This window comes from Enhydra lutris, unplaced genomic scaffold (genome assembly GCF_002288905.1).
Source record: "Enhydra lutris kenyoni isolate GAN:26980312 unplaced genomic scaffold, ASM228890v2 scaffoldscaffold2, whole genome shotgun sequence".
NCBI classification, from domain to species: domain Eukaryota; kingdom Metazoa; phylum Chordata; class Mammalia; order Carnivora; family Mustelidae; genus Enhydra; species Enhydra lutris.
Genome location: NW_019154086.1, coordinates 76,197,943 through 76,212,565, shown reverse-complemented (window position 1 = coordinate 76,212,565; position 14,623 = coordinate 76,197,943). Strand labels below are relative to the sequence as shown.

General features: G+C 32.5%; 1 protein-coding gene across 2 annotated transcripts in view; it reads left to right on the top strand.

Moving 5' to 3' along the window:
* LOC111148594 (cell adhesion molecule 2) overlaps positions 1–14,623 on the top strand; it is a 1,205,598-nt gene that overhangs the window by 883,907 nt on the left and 307,068 nt on the right. The gene's annotated exons all lie outside the window — the stretch shown is intronic.

The window sequence follows — 14,623 nt, the reverse complement described above, 5'->3', positions numbered from 1 at the left end:
CAAGCCATCTTAATTGATGGAGCCAATTCTGTTGGTGATAATACTAGTTCAGTGTACCAACATTAGTCACAAATTCCTACAAATATAAATATATATTATTTCAAATATTCAGTTTCTCATATATGTTGATGTTTGCATGATTGTGAGTTTGTTTGTTTTCTTGCTTTGCTTTTCACTTTATTCCAAGTGGAATACAGTGCTTTTGTGTACCAATATTTTGCCTGTTGACCTTAATTCCTTTGATAAAATTGTGAATTGGAAAAAAGTACAGCATAAAATAAAGCTGATAGAAAGTCTCATAAGTGACCAAGCCTTCAGAGAATTATGTGAAAGGAAAAAAATCCTTTAAAAAATGAATATTATGTACTGTACATTTCTATTTATGACTTTTCTTCCATTTCCTGGTTGGATTAAGTTTATATTTGCTAGAATCCTGGAAATATAATTTCATGAGAGAGGATGTGCTTGTCTAATGCCAGAATATCTCCCTGAAAGGAAAAAGACTTTTGGCTCAATGTGTTGTTATGGTTTTGAAAAAAAATTCAAATATATGTATATTTATCATAGGTTTATAGTTTATATGTTTTGATTGTATAGTCTCAAGAACAATCTAAATATTTATTTTTTCTTCTTCTTATATAGCAAATGTATGTTTCTTTTATCCTTCATTTATTTTTCAAGAATCTTTCATATATAGAGCAAAACTACATTTACCCTATTGGTCATATACCTATTATCTTCAGTTTCCTCATCTACAAAGTATAAATAACAATAAAAACAATAAAAACTATAAAAGATTGTCATGAAGATTGAGTTAGGTGAAATATGTAAAATAATTGGTAGACTTCCTGCTGCTACTCACATTTTAAATAATGCTAGTTTCCTTTGCTTTTCACAAATATACCTCTCTGTGGAGAGTTTTCTGAATCTTCATTGCTTAGTATTATCCTGCCTAATATCTTCCTGCATGTGCTCAGGAGGAACTACCAGGTAGTTTTGTCTCCTTCACCATTTCTCATATTCAGATCCACCACAAGGCCACCCTTCTCCATTTTTCATTTCCCTCCAGCTCTGTCTTCCTCCAGGTTCTAGTTTTAGAGCTAATTTAAACACTATGACATAGATTCATCTTTGAAGTGTTAGCTGCTCCCTATTTATAAATCTAAACATTTAGTATGCAACTACTATTTTCCAAGCATTATATTTATTTTATAGACCACTGAAAATATAAAAGACAAGGTGGCAAAATTGTTGTTACCCTTTTTTTCAGCCTCCACTTATACCCTGTATGTTGTTCAAATAAATGTGCTAATAGGATTAGCCAGTTCTTGCCATAGTAATTTTATTTCTGGTTGTGAACAAAAGAAACACATTCACAAAGTGTTTATTACTTGATAATGAATACATTTATGAATAAATAAGCATAATGTATATAATAAAAGCCGAAAAGTACAGCTTTAAGAATGAAGAATTAAGAACAATGTATAATAATGTGTGAATTGTAGTATATAGAACTTAACTATAAAGGGAGTTAGGGAAAGAGATACATATTGAAGTTAAAATCCTCCTCAGAGAATGCTTTACCTCAGGGGTGGGACTTGAACTGATTCTTAAAGGATGGGTAGAGTATACAGAGAAAAAAGTCGTACATAGAAAAAAGAATTAAAAAATGTAAACTAACATATGAAAGCAGGAATGACTACAGTCCATTTCAGGATTATGAGGACCTTTTGAGTGAGATCCTATGTTTTTATGAGAGTAGAGGAAATAATTTTGATGATATGACATAAAATTGTGTGATCGTAAGTCATCACTTCATTTGATTACGTAAAACCTCTCATAATAATCACATCTATGTTCACTTGGTAATTCCTAAAAACAATAGATGATAATTCAATGTACAATAAACAGGTTATGAAGTCCAGGAACCAACTTTTAATTGGAAGATTACAGCCATAAATTATGTAACAAGTGTCTGTAAAATCATGTCAGGATTCAAGCTGGCTATGATTGTGCAATGCAAACATATTCCCGTGCCCAATTTAACACTTCCCATAAAGACATCCCTACCGTCCCATACTTATCAATTTTATTTGAGTCTCATTTTTCCACCTGTGTACAAAACTGCAGGGTGCTTAAGGACATAGTTTATCCTATGCCACCCTTGTTTTTACGTCTGCAAAGTGTTATGGAGACAAAAAATGAGACTTCTAAAATGAACTGGGCCTCAAGTAGAAATTGAAATTTTATTTCTAATGTTGGTTTGAGGCAGATATATATTATGTAGAGACAACAGAAAGGACTTCTCGGTGTTTTATTGTTCAATTTCTATGCCAAAGCAAATGGTCTTCAAATAGGAAAAGTAAAAAAAAAGAATTGTGGGAAAGAGGAAAATAAAATGAAAGGTAATGTAAGAGCAGATGGTTGCTTAAAAATAATTCATTTCTCCTGACCCAAACAAGCATATCCCAGGGAACAAAGGAAAATTTTGGAGAAGATCACATCTCATTCATTTAGCCTTATGGAATCATTCAAATTTAGAGAGCTTCTGGAATACTGGGAAGAAAAATGTGTTTTGTTTTTTGTTTGTTTTTTTTGTTTTGTTTTGTTTTGTTTTTGAGAAAGGATTACATTCAAGAAACCATAGACTGGTAAATTTGACACTAAATTCCCAATAACATTTTAAAACAGACTCTTAAAACAGCAATTTATGGGTGTTCAGATAAAAAGAGAGTTCACTAGGAGACAGCAGTTATTAGGAATGTCATAGAAAATTACTCTAATTTTCTCCCACTCCTTTTTTAAAATATATATTGGTTATTATACTAGTATCTGAGGGCAATAGTATAAACGTGATATATCTGAATATCATCAAATCATGTAGCAACTAACCCTTTCCTTATCTGTGCAGAAACTGTCATTCTGATGATCACTAATTCTTTAGTGATCAAATCCACTGGTAGTTTTCCAATCCACATATTATTCATTTTCCTCCTGCTGAATGTATATTGTTTCTTTTGATTTTCTATTTCCCTTGGTTTAGACTTCATCTTCTTCTTAACTGTTCTTTGCCTTTTTTTCTCTCTCCTTTTCTATCTTATTCTGGGATATAGGTTTTCTTTAGGTTATATGTTTGATCCCTGAAAAGATCACCTCTTGCAGTTTGGTTAGCTCTCTACAGCATCTCATAGGGATGAACTTCACCTCCTACAAAATACAGGAAGCGGCCATTTTCTAGATGGTTATGTACCCACAACCAACCTTCCTCATCATTGTTGAGTGTTAAGAGACAGACAAATGATTCAATCAAATTCCTCTCCTGAAAAACCTGGGAAAGAAGAAGGAAAGAATAGCAAAACTGAAAGAGGCAAGAAAAAGGAAGAGAAATGAGAATCAGTTTTATTGTATTTTGCAGCCATGAATTATATAGGTAGACTGAAAAAGATGAATTAAGTTTGAAAAAAGAGAAACAGAAATGTACAAAAAGTAAGAGTTAAGAGAGTGCCCTCATGGTGTCCAATTCCCTTGTTTTAATCTATTAGGACATGTCTTTCTTTTAGTTAAGCTTTCTAGATAGGTTTCTCTTGCTTACATTGAATGAGAACAGATTATTATAATCACCTTCTTCCTCTAAAGTGTTCTTAGCTGATTTTAGTTAACACTTTCCTAGACTTGATTTACTAATCTTCTATCTGATATTTTTATCAGCCTACTGAATATTTCTACTTGATTGTAAAAATGGAAATTCTCTCTCTCTCTCTCTCTCTTTTTTTTTTTTTTTTTGGTAAATCTGAACCTTTGGGGTTTGCTATTTCTTCTCATGAACAACTATTTGCCTGATTTCCTAGATTATTTGAAACATGTAATTTTGCCACCCTAATGGCCCCCATAACTAGTGTGGCTTATCAAGTGGTCCTAATTTTATGGAGATAAAATTATTGTCCTAATTGCTTCCCAATTTTAATAGGAGGATAGTAGCTTTTGCATGGATCCCTCTTCTTCAAATTGCTCATTTCTTAGAGCTTCCCTGGAATAGCTTCTAACTTGTCTCCTGCTTCAATTCTCAATATTACACAACCTATCCTGTATTCATATATCACAGTGAATTCATACGTCAGCAATCTACAATCTAACTTGCATTCATATATCCTATACTCATATTTCAGTTAAGATCATCAATGCTTTGTCACTTAGAGATAGTGAAAAAGGTAATTTGGTGTTCCTAAATTTCTTTGCATGAAATGACTTTATTTCATTCTATTATAAACCTATGGACTAAATGTATCATGTGATTAATATTGTTCCAGAATAGTACAAAATTTCTAAATAGTTTTAAACCATTGTATATATTTTTAATCTTCAATATGATTTTTAGGCTTTATTTTTTATTCAGAATTTGGCAACGATAGTGGGGATAACATTTTTATGTCATTTCTTGCTATTACCTTTAATCATATAATCATTATTCAGTGTTCAAATAAAAATTAACATAATTATTCTGACTTTGCATAAGAATTAAAAGATAATGAAGGGCACTCAGCAATCTAAACTGAGATACGTATGTGGTCTAGAGAAGAATCAGCATTTCAATTTACTGGATTTAAGTGCTAGTCACACATAATATTATTAAATAAATGATTTATTCAGGTATAAATATAAAGTCTGCTATTCAATCAAAATATAACATTTAGTATCCCAGGTTTCCCATCATATTACACCTTTTGAGGGTGAATTGAAAGGCACAAAAGAAGTTAAAATTGAGACATTGCTTCAAATTATAGTCTTGTCTTAAGTAGAGAACCAATATTTCAGTTTGTACTCTATAATATGCACTATATATCAAAAACTTCCATTTTGTAGTCAGACAGATATAAATCCAATCCTAGTTTTTCAACTTACCTGAATTGAACACCTGGACAATTTGATTAACTTCACTCAACATTCAGTTGTTTTGAAAATTATATGGGCTAATGTATAAAAAAAGATTAACCTAGGAAATGGCTCATAATAACCTCTCAGTAAATTTTACCTATCATTATTGTAATAATCATTACTATTATTTATTTAAATGATGTCTATGGAAAGAAAACAAATATAGTCAAAGATAAATCCAAAATCTAAAATTTTCTGAGTATCTGCAAAATTTCATCATCATGATAGCATTCATATGTTTATACTCATTATAACATTAAAATAAACACATAATATATAACATGAATGGTCCATTTCAATATTAAAATCCAAAGTATATAAATGATATTAAAAACGTTCAACCCAATAGCAAAAGAGAAGGAGAAAAAAATAAGAAAATTATGTTATAACAAGGCTTATATAATATTTAAAATGTAAAAATTACTTCCTTTTATCATCAGGTGAAGAAATTGAGGAGTAAGAATATATATAAATTCTTTCAAAAATATCACTCAACTCCTTTTATTGAAGCTGCTTGGATTTTAAGTTTGAGAGTATAAAGAATTACTTACTCTAGCGTAACAGCTACAAAATCTTCAGCAAAAGTAACTCATCAAGAAACAATTATTGAAGCTTATGTTTATTTAACCCACATGAAGCTGATCTAAGGAAATATATTGGGAATGTTAGAAATATAGCAGTCACCCTTTCTCCACAGTTTAGCCTTCCATGGTTTCAGTTGCCAGCAGTCAGCCTAGTCTGGAAGCAGATGATCTTCCTTCTGACTATTGTCAGGTCAATATTAGCCTAATACTACATCATAATGCCTGTGTCATTCACTTAATTTCATCTCATCATGTAGGCATTTTATCATCTTACATCATCACAAGAAGACTGAGCACAGCACAGTAAGATGTTATGAGAGAGGGAGAGGCCACATTCACATAATTTTAATTTCAGTATATTGTTATAAATTCTATTATAAATTTTGTTTTATTTTATTATTGTTAATCTTGGTGTCTAATTTATAAGTTAAACTTTATCATAGATATGTAGGTATGGGAAAAATCAAAGTGAATATAAGATTCAGTATTGTCTGTGGTTTCAGTAATCCACTGGGGGTCTTGGGAAGTATTTCTTAAAGATAATAGGGGATTACATGTAAGGGAATTTAAAAGCATATTATGTCCCTATAATGTATTCACTAAGGGGGTCAAGTGCAAGGCCATACTTTTTAGAAGGTTGCTTTCTTAATACACCTTCTACTTCATCTCACTTCTCCAGGAAAATTGACAAAGATACTGATATATATGATAATGCAATGATGTTTTTAAATATGTAATTTTATCACTGCAGCCTTTTTCTAACTTTTTAAAAAAATCATTAACAATTATAACTATATAGCTAACATTTTTAATGTTTACTATGTGTGAGACACTACACTAAACATTGTGCATGTGTTTTCTAATTTGACCCTCATAAAATGTTTTGAGATAGATACTATTTTTACCTTGATTTCTTTTTAATGAGGAAGATGAAGCAAAGAATTAAGAAATTTAAGTTCACAAAATCAGTTAAGAGGGAAGCCAACAATTCCAAATCAGAGTTACTGACTCCTGAGTTCTAGCTTTTACTCTATTAAAGGCTTTAAAGATTTCAGAGTAAATTAATCATTACAATTCACCTTAATGTTATTTACTTATTTAAATATATTTGTCTAGGTCCCATTCACCCAGGTAGGTAGGATTGGGGCTGTGAATGCAGGTAAAGTATAACGATGATCAGTTGTTATTGGGAAGAAATAAATTAGACCTATCTAGTGGCACTTACCTAGTGGCAAGGGAAATATTCTCCCAGTAGATTTCTTGTTTTTCATTCTTTTTCATTCTTTTTCTTTGGGTCTCTCATTCATTCACCATATGTTAACCTCACTCCTCAGATATTCTCTCTCTGGAAAGATGAGGCAGTAGTTTCTCAATAAGAAGAGTAGTGTTCTAGAAAAACTTTAGTCATAACTAATGGGAAATGCTGAAATTGGAAGAGAGTAACAGGGTTAAAGAGTGTGTTCATGAAAATTTTATTGAAAGATGATTCAGTGAGTCAAAATGCAGATAACTTTTCTTGTTTTTAAACTCCAGCTTCACTTAATGTAGTTTCTGGTTTTTATTTCTCACTGGATAAGGGTTTTGACATGTATTTGATGTATTTCCTCTGTGGAGTATCTTATTAGTTACTGTTGAACAACTGTCCTTCTTCATGTTGCATAGTACAAATTAGTGTGGGTCGGAATAGAAAGACCCCTCTAGATACTTCATTCACAAATCTAAAAGAATATTATTTTTCACTTGATTTAATGAAGTTTCATTTTCCCCTGCCTCTCCTTTACTCTTGAAATAAAAATAAAGTTTGGAGCTTTCCTGTAACATGTGTGTAAACATAGCTCATTTGCAGGGTACAACTTTGTATAACAATTAGAAATTGTGTTGCCACTTTAAGTTTATGTCCTCATTTCCATCATAAATAAATCATTGTAATTTTTTTTATTCTATCTAAACACATCTCATCCAAAGGACAGAATCTTCTGGGACTCAATTCATTCAATTGGTTCATGTCATTCTATTATGTTAATAAAATTGGTATTTGCCTATTCTGCAGCTGCTGTGTGGAGTTTAGAAAGTCTGTAATTAAAATCCCAAGGTTTGTGATTTCTTACAGGTTTCCAAACACAAAAAAAGTCTATTACAAGGGGAAATATTGTGGTCAATGTTTAATAGTTGGGCATTTCAGGGCGGTTTCAAGATAAGTGCTCTAAAGCCAGCAGTTAAATTTCATTAAAAATAAATTCTAATTTATATTTCAAATTAGATGGAGTGATGGTTTTGTGTTTTTAGTAGAAAAGAATCATTTGACTTGAAATCATTGTATAAAATATTTATTACTATCAAAATGTTCTATTAACAGCTTTAGAGATGGTTATCAAAGTACCTGTGTTTTAGTAACTGTTCTACTATTTATTTGTTTTTTCAAATCGGTAAGGTAAGGATAAAAATACCAATACTATCTACCTCATGGAATTATAATGATAAATAAAATGATGATTTTATAATGATATCAAAAAGGATATGTGAAAACGCTTTTAAAATAGCTAATTGATGTCCAGATGTAAATAGTTATTAATTAAATAAGGCATAATCACATAGCCAGGAACTTGATATTTAGTAATAAATAAAACATGGCCCTTGTTCTGAGTCAATGCTAATGATTCATGTGCATGGAAAGACTTTGTAATAATGATACCCATTTTATGTTTTTTCTTACTGACCATCCTTGGAAAAGGAGTGAACAAATGTTTCTTAATTTAATTAAATCTTCACTGAATGTCTATACTGTGCCAAGATACAATGGGGAGAAAAAATATTGCTTAGTTTTGACTTCATGAGGCTTTCACTCATTTATTCTTTCATTTATTCATTCAACATTGCCAGGGACGGTTGCAAATATATCAGTGAGGAAAAAAAGTAAATTATATACTATAGTGTATTGCAATATTATAGGCATTATGATGAAAAAACAAAGCAGAGGAGTAAGAATTTGCAGGCAGAGTAGAGAAGGGAGTAGAACATGGAGATGAAGCAAATGAAAACTTGAAGAGAGAATTGACGCTGAGAGACCAAGCTGAGGTGATCTGGAAGAGAGAGGCTTGTAAGGCAGTGAGGAGCCTAGTTTATTTAAGAGACTGGGTGAAGTTAGAGAAGCATGAACTAGGAGAGTAAATAGCAGTGTAGTTGTAGAGAGAATGAGGACACAAATCATGCAGGGATTTTTTTTTTTTTTAATCTAAGTAAGATGAAAAGCCACTGAAGTTTGAGCAGAGGAGGCACATATGCTGATTGTGTTTATAAGATCAGTTTGGATGTTCCCTTAAAGAGAGACTTGCAGTGAAAGACATTAGCACACTTTTCCAGGAAATCAAGGGACAGATGATGGCAGCAGGACTGGAATCATCGCAATGGAGATGGTGTGAAGTGATCATTTGAAGTCATACCTAATAGAATTTGCTGAATGGAAGTGTAACAGCATATAAAGGATGAAGTAGGATGATTTCAATGTTTTATTTGGATATATATATATATGCCTGAAAAACTAGAAGGATACAATTACATTTACAAGATGGAGAAGACGTTGGAAAGCACAGAGTAAAACAGTGGAAACGGTCTTGAATACGTGAAGTTGGAGATCCAAGTGACAAAGACAGGTAGAAATTGGCTATGTGAATATGAAATTCAGAAGAAAGTTCTGCACTGTAGAAAGAAAATCTGGAAATTGGGGTCTATGGGTAGTATATAAAGCTGTGAGAAAGGATGGATTTACTAAGACATAAATGTACTTAGAGAAGAAAACAAAATCAGAGGACTGAGTTCTTAGGTGCTCAAAACTCAAGAACAAATGGATGGTGAGAAACAAGTTGAAACAAATTAAGGAATCAGCAACTGAATTAAATGTTCTTGATAGATGAGAACTGAAAATGTACCATTGGGTTTATCAATGTAGAATCACTGGGAACCTTGGTAATTGCCAGTTAGTATAAAATATAGAGATTAATCAAATATTCACCTGAAGAAATGTAAATTTGATTCTGCAAAACAATGGCATAGTAGTATAACAGAGACATTTATTTTAGTAGAAGAAGGCTCCAGTCAAATTTCTTGGAAAAAGTGATGATCGTAAGAGAACTAAAGAACAAATCAGAGCTAAGCAGGTGAAGAAGAGAGGGAGAAACTTTCCAATCAAGGGAATGGCAACAGGAGACTAAAAGCCAATATAGTTTCTGTGGAGGAATCAGTGAGATCGAGGGTCAAAATAGCACTGGATATCAAACATAAAATATCTTTGCCAAGACCAGTGTCAAAGAGCTTACCTCCTATGTTTTCATCTAGGAGTTTTATGGTTTTAGGTCTTATGTCCAAGTCTTCAATACATTTCATGTTGATTTTTGTGTATGGTGTACATTAGTGGTCCAGTTTCATTGTTTTGCACATGGCTATCCAGTTTTCCTAACACTGTTTATTAAAAAGGCTATCTTTTCCTCATTGTATATTCTTGTCTCCTTTGTGAAAAATTAATTTACCACATATGTATGGGTTTATTTTTGGGGTCTCTATCCTGCTCCAGTGACTAATACATCTGTTTTATACCAATACCATACTTTTTTGATTACAGTAGTTTTGTAACATAGTTTAAAATCAGGGAGCACGATGTCTGAAGTTTTGTTATTCTTTCTAAAGATTGCTTCGGCTATTTGAATTCTTCTGTGGTTCTGTACAACTTTTAGGATTGTTTATTCTATTTTTGTGAAAAATACCATTGGACTTTTTGGAGGGATTGCTTTGAATCTGTAGACTGCTATAGGTAATGGGGACTTTTTAACATTATTAATTCTTTGAATCCATGAACATGAGTATCTTTCATTTATTTATGTTGTCTTTAGTTTCTTTCATCAATGTTGTATAGTATTCAGTATACAGATCTTTTACCTCCTTGGTTAAATTTATTCCCAAGTATTTTATTATTTTAGATGCAGCTAATTCTTAATTTCTCTTTCTGATAGTTTGTTGGTATACAGAAACACAACTGAATTCTTATATTAATTTTGTATTCTACAACTTTACTGAAATCCCACACAGTGCCTTGAAGTGTCTGTTACAGAGGTTTTTTTCATTCTAAAAACAATGAAAATCCATTTAGATATTTTAAATGGAGATAGGGACAGAGATGATGGGGTAGTCTCACATTTATAATTTGAAAGACTTACTGAATGCTCATGAAGAACAAATTAGTTGAGATTACTATGCATATGACAAAGAGACAAGTTGAATTATCTTGAAAGTTATTAGTTTATGAGAAAATCAAGGTAGTTTGGCCTAGAGTATTTAGTGGTAACATCAGGGTGAAATAGATTTGACAGAATAGAAAATCCTTTCAAGAATACATTTGAAACATTGAGCAGAAAAGCTAAAACAAAAACAAGAACCTTTATATATGAGTTAAATCAGTGCCTCTGAATATTTAAAAAGGGTTTTAAATACTTTTTTATTCTTCATTTCACTTCATTATCATCAACACTACAGACCTTAAAGCAGAAACCTAGAATGGCAGTACTGATATTGTCAGTATGTCAGCCCACAGAAAAATACATTTATGTTGTACCATGGAACAGAAGTAAAAGTAAAGGAAAATTGTCAATTATACCAGGAAACAATTAGATAACATTTTCTTTTCCCTAAAATAATACTTATGTACAATATTGATCGTCATATTTGAAATAATTGGATAGTTTTTTGTTGTTGTTGTTCTTAAAGTGTTTATTTATTTATTTAAATTTCATTTTATTTTTTTCAATGTTCCAAGATTTATTGTTTACATATAACACCCAGTGCTCCATGCAATACATGCCCTTCTTAATACCCACCACCAGACTCACCCATTCCCCCACTCAACCTCTCCTCCAAAACCCTCTGTTTGTTTCTCAGAATCCACAGTCTCTCATGCTTTGTCTCCCCCTCCAATTTACCCCAATTCACTTTTCCTTTCCTTCTCCTAATGTTCTCCATGTTATTTCTTATGCTCCACAAGTAAGTGAAACCATATAATTGACTTCCTCTGCTTGCCTTATTTCACTCAGCATAATCTCCTCCAGTCCTATCCATATTGATACAGAAGTTGAGTATTCATCCTTTCTGATGGCTGCATAATATTTCATTGTACATATGGACCATATCTTCTTTATCCACTCATCTGTTGTAGGGCATCTTGGCTCTTTCCACAGTTTGGCGATTGTGGTCATTGGTGCTATGAACATTGGGGTACATACAGCCCTTCTTTCACTACATCTGTATCTTTGGGGTAAATACCCAGTAGTGCAATTGCTGGGTCATTGAGGAGCTCTATTTTTAATTTTTTGAGGAATCTCCACACTATTTTCCTAAGTGGCTGCACCAACATGCATTCCCACCAAGAGTGTAAGTGGGTTCCCTTTTTTTTCACATCCTCTCTAACACTTGTTGTTTTTGACCATTCTAACTGGTGTAAGGTGGTATCTCAACGTCGTTTTGATTTTAATTTCCCTGATGGCTAATGATGATGAACATTTTTTCATGTGTCTATTAGCCATTTGTATGACTTCTTTGGAAAAGTGCTTGTTCATGTCTTCTGCCCATTTTTTGTCATGATTATATAGTTTTTTGGGTGTTGAGTTTGAGGAGTTCTTTATCGATCTTGGATATCAGCCCTTTATCTGTAGTGTCATTTGTGAATATATTCCCCCATTCCATGGGTTACCTCTTTGTTTTTTTTTGTTTTTTTGTTAGTTTGTTTGTTTGTTTTTGGCCATTTCCTTTGCTGTGCAGAAGCTTTTGATCTTGATGAAGTCCCAAAAGTTCATTTTCGCTTTTGCTTTCTTTGCCTTTGGAGACATATCTTGAAAGAAATTGCTGTTGCTGATGTCAAAGAGGTTACTGCCTATGCTCTCTTCTAGGATTTTAATAGATTCCTGCCTCATGTTGAGGTCTTTTATCCATTTGGAGTTTATCTTTGTGTATGGTGTAAGAGAATGGTCAAGTTTCATTCTTTTATACATAGGTGTCCAGTTTTCCCAGCACCATTCATTGAAGAGAGTGTCTTTTCCATTGGATATTTTTTCCTGCTTTGTCAAAGATTATTTGACCACAGAGTTGAGGGTCCATGCCTGGGCTCTCAACTCTGTTCCATTGGTCTATGTGTCTGTTTTTGTGCCACTACCATGCTGTCCTGGTGATTACAGCCGTGTAGTAAAGTTTGAAATCAGGTAACATGATGCCCCAGCTTTGTTCTTCTCATTCCACATTTCTTTAGCAATTTGGGGTCTTTTCTGGTTCCATACAAATTAGGATTGTTTGTTCCAGCACTTTAAAAAATGTCCATGGAACTTTGATTGGGATGGTATTGAAAGAATAGATTGCTCTGGGCAGTATAGACATTTTAACAATGTTTATTCTTCTAATCCATGAGCATGTAATGCTTTAATTGGATAGTTTCAAATCTCTTGGCTGCTTAATCAGAGTTTGGGAATCCAAATAATACATATTCACAATTCAGGTGCAACTAGTTTGTGGTAGTGTATCCAAATATGCCTAAATACTTAGAAGGGAGGAAACTTTAAAGACGCACTTATTTATTTACTTGAGAGAGAGAGAGTGCATTAGCATAAGCACGGGGAGGGGCAAAGGGAAAAGGAGAAAGAGAATCTCAAGCAGACTCCCTGCTGAGCATGGAGTCCCATGTGGGGCTTGATCTAAAAAACCCTGAGATCATGACCTGAGCCAAAATCTAGAGTTAGACACTTAACTGACTGAGCTACCCAGGCAACCCAGGAAACTAAAAAAAAAAAAAAAAAAAAAAAAAAAAAATCAAGAAAAACACACTATAAGTCATATAAAAAATGCACATCTTGCTCTGTTTTGGACATAGCAATTATGCTATGGACAATTCTGGACATAGATTAAAGGTTACTTATAAATTTGATTTTTTCCCCTAGAATTCAATTTGAGGTTATTTTAGTAACATCAAAGTGTTAATAATATGTGTGGTTTATTAATTTAAAGTTTTATTAATTTAACTTACCACTTAGGTGTTTTCCCATGCTGGCCAAACAAAAGCCACCTAATGGTAGAGTAGGATACCAGACTTTTTTCCATATAATATTTTCTCCAAAATGGGACAATCATCTGATGGGCACTGAGTTCATTTAAACATGCTGTCTAGATACAAGGCAGGAATACTGTTTGGACAGTGTTGAACAATCACCAAATAGTCCATGAAGTAGTTATTTTCCATCTCAACCAGAAGTCAGCTTGGGAAGGAGTGTTAAATCTCTTGGCTGCTTAACCAGAGTTTGGGAATCCCAATAATATGTATTCACAATGCAGGTTCAACTCATTTGTGGTAGTGTATTCAAACAGAAGCTGAGGGATCAGAGAGCTAATATTTGTGTATATTAGGATATACTTCCCCTGGAAATAGAGATTGTTGTTTCTATGCAATCTGATGTTTGAGTCATTAAAAACTTTTAATTTGCTTCTCTGCAAATAAAAAGTTACTTTTCCTGCATGAAATAGTTTCTTTGTCATAAATGTGAGGAATAAATTTAGATTTAGGTGAAATGTAGCTATACAGCTGAAGATAGATACATAGATTTTAAAATTCCTTACAAGCTTTTTGGAGAATCAGCAAATACTTTGGCATTTTTTTACTCAAATCTTATTTAATGTATTTGCCATGGCCGAAAGGTCATTTCAGCATGATAATCTGACTCTGTATTTATTAGAACAAAATAAGTATTTAATGAGCATTTCTTCTATAGCTATCTCAGTAATCATAAGATTTTAAAGGTCTTAGTCATTTTCAGGACATTTCTTAAAATAAAAGTAAAGGAAACACATGCACCCATGGCCTAGTAAGAGATACACAAAAAGAAAGCTGTCCTTATAAACTGCAACTGTTCTATTTTAAAATCTAGCACCTAGAAATACATTTAGTGACACATTAATTTATTCACATTTAATAATTTGTACATTCATTTCCAAAATACCTATTGAATTCAGGTGTAAGTTACTAGTCAAAAATAGTGGTAGTATATTTTATATTTTGGAATCAAATCTAAAATCTTAACACATGT